We start from the raw sequence: 7961 nt of genomic DNA, 5'->3' as shown, positions 1-7961 counted from the left end.
TCTGAGCCCCTGCGATCTGCGTTCCCCTGTGCTAGAAGATGTGTCCTCATGTGGATGGGGGGCCCCAGGCCGTGGGGAGCGGCAGGGGGCACAGCTTGCCCTGGAGGTGGGGGGGAAGGGGCCACTCCTCGCGGGGCGAGGGAAGGTTGGGGGCGCTGCTTCCCTCCTTTGAACCCAGCTCTCGCCCCGTGCGGCGGGGAGGGGAGCCGAGGGCAGCCCTCCAGCGACAGCCGGCGGGCCCCACGTGAGCTCTGGTCTGCCTCCCCTCAAGGAGGCCGCCCCCCCCCTCCAGCCAGGCAAGATGGCGGCGGCAGGAGGCGGTGCTGAGGGGAGGGGTGATCCCGCCTGAGACACCCGGGCGGGCGAGACGGCGGCTCGGGCTCCCGTTAGGATGAGATAAGGGCGCCGGGACTGGCTCGCGACGCGCTCGCTCTCTCCGTCGCGCAGGGCGGGTGGGGAGGAGGGAGCGCAGCCCCGGCCTGAGGTGAGCCGCGCCGCGCCGCGCCGGCGGGGGTAACGTGCGGAGCTGTCACCGTCGGGTGCTATCCCAGGGCCGGGGCAGCGGGGGCCGTGTCGGTGAGGCGGGCAGCAACCCCCGAGGGAGCCGGCATGGCGACGGGGAGGGGGCCACCCTGGGCGGCATGACTGGGCTGCAGCCCTAGGGCAGGCAGCGATACGCGGGTATGTCCGGCCCCCTCCCTGGCGTTAGGGCTATCGATGAGGGTGGGGGGATCCCCTAGATCCCGCCGCCCCTGCAGTGCGGGGGGTTCCCGGGCGTGAATGGGGGGGGGGTGGCTTGGAGGCGTCTGTGTGTATCCCGCGCCCGACTGAAGGGAAGTGGTGCCGCTCCGTTAGCTGCGGCGGATTTGGTGCACCCAGCAAGGCGTTCCTTCGGTATTCCTGGTCTCCGGGCCATTCCCGGCCAGACGGTGCAAACGGGGGGTGGGCGGCTCGGGCTGCTGCGCCCCGGGGAGCTGGGGCGGGTGTCGGGCTGCGCGGCCGCAGCGCTGTCTGATGGGGACCGGCGTGTGACTTCCCTAACGGGCGTTAAAATGGCCCTGGTGTAACGCAGCTGTGTAGACGCAGGGGCCGTGATCCCCTGCTGCTGGAGGTCGCGTGTGCAGGTTGAGTCTGAGCTTCTGCTGACCTGCCATGTTACAAACGCAGGGCAGGACCAGCAGACCTGGCGTTGGGCGGCTGCAGAGGAAGAAATGGGTTGAGATTTTTGTTCACTGCATCTGTAAATTCCCATTCACTTTACTAGATAGCTAATGGGGTTTACAAACATAGATATATAATATTCCGTCCCCCCCCCATGATTGCCCCTTGGTTACATATCAGTTTTGCTGGATTAGTGCAACACATCCAACGTCATGGTAAAAAAAGTAGTCTCTAGAGCCCTGAGATTTTTTGTACTGTGGTAATGTCAGAATTTACTATAGACTCAGTGGGCCACATGCTAAAAATGTTTAATGGATTGTTAGTTATTTTGATGGCTTTGAGCCACGGCTAATCTCAAATTCTGTTTAAAGTATGCACTAGGTCTCAGCACCCCAATATGTGTCTGTTTACAATGGAAATTAGGAGATGTAGACTTGGCAGTTAGTTCTGACGTTTAATGTTTGCATTAAACTGACTAGAAGAGTAATGTTTTGGACAGCTTTTTACTTCATTTCACAATTTCTTCTTGAACTGTTGCTCAGCCAGAGTTTTCTGTCAAAAAATAAAATGTACAATCTTTCACTTTTTGAACTATTAAATATTTCTGTGTTTAATCATTGCTATTAGGTACTCTGGTTTAGGGAAACTATTTGAATCAGTCTAGCCAAGAAAGGGGTTGGGAAGTACATGAGTGAACTTTGGTTTGTGTATTGGATGTGCAGTCCAGCCTTGCAACAATCTTTTAACCTATATGTGTTCAGAATCATGCAGCTGAAAATCAGTCAACTAGTAGGGAGTAAAAAGAAAAGGAGTACTTGTGGCACCTTAGAGACTAACAAATTTATTTGAGCATAAGCTTTTGTGAGCTATAGCTCACTTCATCGGATGCATTCAGTATAATCTTATTGTAAAATAAATGTGAAAACTGAACTGTTTCCTTGACAGCTTAGTCCGTCTAAACACATTCAGGTTTCATTGGGCTGTTCATGATTCCTGGCATTGACTTCCTATTTATTTATAGGAAATAGAGCCTTAAAGCTTTTGTGTCCAGTTCATGCAAAGAATCACATAGTCTGCAAAGAGATACAAAGGGCAAAATAGGATAATCCAACCTACAGCCTTTGCATGGTTTCTGATTATTAGAGTTTTTACTATGCACATCTTTTAATCATTAATTTAATAATGTAGTCTGAAATTTAAGAGCCCACTGATGTGAAGAGTCTTCTGCAAAGGTGCTGAGGAGCTTCCACTCCCTTTGGAGCAAATTTTATCTAAAAGAGTCTAATCAGGTTACGACAGTATCCACTTACTGGAAACTAGTGTGGACAAGGTTTTCTGGCTTACTGTAGGACCAGAACTATTTGTGGTTTTCTTGTTCAGTATTAATTCAAAAGTAACAATTATCTGTTGGTAAATACTTCTATATTAAGAAGATTCATATGCTGGAGTTCTTCGGTTACTTTTGTAGTATCAACCACACTTCAACATTCTTGCAGACTGCTTGCTCTTCAATTTGTGATTATATAAACATCTCTGGGGCAATTTCTGTCTGTGTGAAGGTAATAGATATAAATTCTATATTTGAGTAGACTTAGCTTTTGACACTTTTATTCTTGTCACAATTGACAGAGCCTTGTCTACACTAGGGCTCCCACTGATGTAGCTGACCTAGTGATAGCATTGGGCACTGGGGGACAATTTTTCTGTTCTAAAATAATTGCTAGGCAGCAAACACACACGTCTCGCCTACCATTCTTTCTTTTTCTGGAGAGGATAGGGGCCCCAGTTCATTCTTGTTGTTTCTTTGGTGAATATATTAAAGGTACACCAGGGAAAGTTCTAAATGCTGCCATCCCACATCACTTTTCCACTGCAAACTGTGGCCACCACCATTTTGACATGAGCTACCACAATTAAATACATTAAACAATTTCTTTACCATAGCATGCATTTGTGCTGCAGGGTGAGATAGTTTATCTGACTGATTCATCTATATGCACATTTTCTAGTCTGAATGTTATGTGGTTAATTTGAATAATTGTAACTGGATTAATAGGTTTCTAAAATTGAAATCTGACGTTATAACAAATATTATACTGAAAATTTAGAAAATCTCTCCTCTTCCATTCCCTTTACAGATATTTGTTGAGAATTGGAACTTCTTTTGCAAGTCAGAACAAGTTGTAATACTTCATAAAACAGTAGCTACAGACGCCAATGTAATCCAGGGAGAAAGTTACATTGGTATGTTTCAGAAAGTAGAAAGATTCTGAAAGGACTTCTGCTAACTAGTGAAACTAATATGTACAGAAAATCTTCTGTTTTGTTAGATGCCCACTTATTCACTCTGCTGTGAACATATTTATAAGCACAGTGGCAGCATGCTTTTGAAAAGTTGGAGGTTAAAACAGATTGCACAACTTAAGTCAGGTCTAATAAAAAAGAAAAATATGATGTAATATGTGTTCAGATACAATGGATTAGCTCCCAGTAGCAAAATAGTAGTTTCCTAATATCTTCCTGTTTGACATAGGAGGGCATTTAAGTAGTATAACTTCTACTGCCCTGTGAACATGGATTTTTAGATATCTGTTCTGATGTGTTTTGGGAGGGTAGGAAAATTGATAAATTTCTTCAAGAAAGGAAAATTTCAGAAGAATTGTCCAGATACCCTATTTTTGCAAATTATTCCAGTCTTTAAAAGTTGCATGATTTGTTATGATCCACTTGGTTTTTCTAAGAAACCAGGATTTTGAATAAGTGGTGGTGCTCAAATAAAATAATTTCTATTCCTTAAAATAATTAGGATAGCCAGTTTTAAAAATAACTGATTATGATGAGACTTGGTATCTTAACATGGAAAATGTCACAATTTCTGTCAAAAAGTCTACTAAAACCACAGTCTGTTTACCTCAATGCTGATTTATAAGCCAAGAGGGAGACCTAACATTTCTGAAGAAAGATTAGGTTATGCTGGCATAGAAAAGGATGATGCTTTGGTATAAAGCAAAGGACTAAGCCATAGGTATTATTTTCCCCCCTTCCCTCCCAACTCTGCCATAGTCTTTCTGGGTGGCTTTAGACAACAGCACTTCAGCTCCTTTCATTTTTTCCCTATATGTAATATTGGGGATAATATCTGCTTTACAGGGTTGTTGTGAAGTTTTATTAATGTTTGAAAAATGCTTTGAGATTTCTTAATAGAACACAATATTTTCATATGCTTTACTTCTCTCAGCACTTTTCAAAGTGTGCACTTAAGGCATTGATTGTAATTTATCACAGTATTGGAGTCTACAGTTTTAGTTATCCATAGAGCAGCTGCAGCACCAGCAGTGCAAACTTCTCTGTACCACCCTGTCAAAGATCTCCAGAGTCTAAAGCCTTGTCTGCGCTATCTTAAGGACACACCTTTCAGGGAACCTGATTGCAACTTGCTTGCTCCTTAATTCATTTACAAACAAAATCCTAAATTATATTCTCTCTCAAAAACAGCTGGTTCATTTAGATAATTAAATGTGAGCTGAACATTCCTGAAAATCTGGGCCCAGGTGACTAGTAAATGTGTCAAATACCTCTGAATTTCGGCCTGGTCTACACTACAGAGTTAAGTCAACATTAGGCAGATTATGTCAACCTAAGTCTCTAAGCATCTACAGTAAAATGTAGTTCCAACCAACGTAACTTCCCACTACACCGACTTAATAACACCACTGCTGCGAGAGATGTAATGCTTAGGTCAGTGTAATTAGGTCGACACAGTGTCAGTGTAGACACTGTGTTGCTTACATCGATCGTTTGCTGCCTTTCAGAAGCCATTCCACAATGAACCATACTGACAGTTAAATCTGTTCAGGTGCTCCTGGTGAGCGTGCGCACTGCCAACACCAGAAGCAGTGGACATTGGTGCATGCAAAAGCGATTTAATTACTGTGGTGGCTGTACGTTGGTGTAACTTAAGTCAACTTAATTTTGCAGTGTAGGCTTGCCCTTAAATTCAAATATATCCCACCTGTCCTTTTTCAGGAGTGCTGTTAGGGCTAGCCTTTAAAAAACAACTTTCACTTTATTAATGATAGCTGCCTTTTGCCATAAGTGTGGTTGCTGTTGACCCTGATGAGATCTTTAGGATTCCTCATCCATTCATTATGGAATGAGTTTTTTTGGTTTCTTCAACTCCAGCTCATTTCCCTATTGGGTGGATGTAAATGCTCCACAGCCTTTCAACAGGAGGGATTAGCATGAGTGCTCCTTTTGACATTCAGTTGAAGTAGGTGCTTCTCTTTAAGTAAATGGGCATTGCCTTTCTCTGATCTTTTTCTCTTGTTACATACCCCTCAAATTGAGCCCAAAATATATTGCTGCACTGGAGGTTGCCCAGCTTTGTGGGTGCGAGAGGTGCCTAAGTGAAGCTATAATACTTTCAATAGTTTCATGTCATGATGGAATAAACTCTGAGTTTCTAACAGTACATAGCTTTTCCTAGGATTTCTATAAAAAGTTTTAACAAACTTTTGGAATGACAATGTGTAGTCGTTTACTGATGCATGTTTTTAGTAAAACGATATTAAGGAAATGTAACAACTAATTTTGTAAAAAGAATTCTAAAATAGTGTGGTCAGACAAATCCTGTTAACTTAAATGCGTGTACCGTACAAGTGCCAACCCTTAAAATTAACACCACACCTATAAAGATGACAATACAGGATAGTGGATTGAAATGAGTTTCTTTTCTCTGTCCTATGGTGCCACTTACTATTAGCAATAGTGATATTAATGCACAGTTTTCTGCCTGATGGAAGAAGTAGATTTTAAGAGGGATTTGAGTAAGATATATGTGACAGGTTGGACCCCTTGGGAAGCCACCGGATGTGCTGAGATACCACTGAGTCTACCTGTTCTGCCAGCATGGGCCCCCTTTAACATGTCTTGCTGAGCCAGGCTCTTAAAACCTCCTCTAATACACACGGGCAGGGCCACACCCAGCTGCGATCAGCTTTGGGAAGACTCAGTTTAAGAGACTTGCTCCAGCACTCGGATGTCCACCTCCCTTGGAGTACAGACCCAAAGATATATTCTGAAATTCACCCCCTCCCTCAATGTGGAGAGAGCTGTGCACACTTCTTTTCTCTCCCCACCACCCGCCCCGTTAGAAATTACAGAAACTGGGTTTAATAATAAACAAAACAAATTTTATTAGCTATAAAAGGCAGATTTTAAGTGGTGAAAGGGGTAATAAATAGATCAAAGCAGATTACTAATACAATGGGGGGGGGCATTTCTGGTTGGTCCAGAGGCACTATTGTAATAAACATGATTGATGATAATTCATGTGACAAAAGCAAAAGGTTGGGTATAGGGTGGAGTGAGGCCTAATGGTAATCTTTAAAAGAAACCCGCCCTCGTCTACATATCAAGGTACTTGCCCTAACTAATATGATTTCAAATGTGATGTTTTACACCCTACTTTCCAAAACTGATTCTGCCCTCTTTAATAGCTCATTTTCTACGCCAACCCAAGATGTACTTGCAATAAATAATACCAGTCACTGTCCCATTATTTAGTAGGTGATTTACCTTTCCAGACTCCTTGTAACTATTATTTGTTTTTCTGACTCTTGGTGAAAACATTTTTCTATCTGGGTCCAGAATTTGCTCTCTTCCTGGAGGTGAAGAATGGCCCTAATATTTTAAACACATTTTACCACAAATTGTTACATAGAGAATACATTTGCCTCTCTACTCTTTTTGGGGAGAGAAGGTGTGTTTTGGTTCAATATTTCCCATACCAGCCCACCACAAGCTATATTTTATGGAAGTGATAAGTGTCTCATAATACAATGTCCGGGGCCTGCATACACGTTGCTCAGACATAAGTAATACTCTAGATAATTCATATACAATGGGGTGCAGAAATGGTTAGGAGGATGGAGCTCAATGGCAGGGTTCAGAAAAGGGATTCTTTTTCAGATGAAAGGAAGGCTGCTTTTTGAAAGAAGGGAGGTGTCCTTTCCAGCATGGGGTTGAGAGTTAAGGGAGGAGCTAAAGAGCATGAAGCCAAGGGTAGGCGAAGGAGAGGGGGAAAGGGAGTTAGTACTAATGAGGTGAGAATGGAGTGTGTGAGGAAAATGAACAGGATACAGCTGTAACAATGGGCAAGTTTGTCTATCCTTATCCAACTTTTCTTTCAAGTTTTCTGTTCTGATTCTTTGCTGTTGTAAAAAGAAAAGGAGTACTTGTGGCACCTTAGAGACTAACAAATTTATATGAGCATAAGCTTTCATGAGCTACAGCTCACTTCATCGGATGCATTCAGTGGATGGGTGGGTTTTTTTTTGTTGCCAGGGAGCGCTCTCCCCTGGTGATAAAGCGTGTCTACACTGCCCATGTCACAGCGCTGCTAGAAATAGCCCAGCAATAAGTGTAAGGTATGAAATTAGATTAATTTGTATGTAAATAAAAAAAAAAGTCAGAGGGAAACCCCCTTTTGCTGAAACAAACTTATACAAATAAGCAGAAGATGACTGTTGGGTCAGATTCTGATCTTGGTTACGCTTCTGTAAGTTCAGAATGAGCTCATTACCTTCAATGGAATTATTCTGAAATCACAGTTGTGTGACTGGGTCAGATTCTGAGCTGTGTCAGTTTACATAAGTAGGCAGCTTTTACTGTATAATTGTATAAACTTAGGGCTGAGGGGAAACAACAACCTCTTTTCAAATGCTGCAAGTGCAAAAGTAATTAGATCCCTACTACAGTCATGCTAACCAAACCTATATGTAGAAACAAAGTGTTCTGCT

The 7961-nt window shown here is 43.1% G+C and overlaps 1 protein-coding gene across 2 annotated transcripts in view; it reads left to right on the top strand.

Moving 5' to 3' along the window:
- Positions 1-295: 295 nt before the first annotated feature.
- The window catches only part of DENND4A (DENN domain containing 4A), a 96843-nt gene continuing 89177 nt past the window's right edge, over positions 296-7961 (top strand). For both annotated transcript variants that reach the window (XM_074966576.1, XM_074966577.1), the window contains exon 1: positions 296-484. The gene's annotated coding sequence lies outside the window, so the exon portion shown is untranslated. The remainder of the gene's footprint in view (positions 485-7961) is intronic.

This window comes from Natator depressus, chromosome 10 (genome assembly GCF_965152275.1).
Source record: "Natator depressus isolate rNatDep1 chromosome 10, rNatDep2.hap1, whole genome shotgun sequence".
NCBI classification, from domain to species: Eukaryota; Metazoa; Chordata; order Testudines; family Cheloniidae; genus Natator; species Natator depressus.
This window is presented reverse-complemented; position numbering and strand designations above follow the sequence as displayed.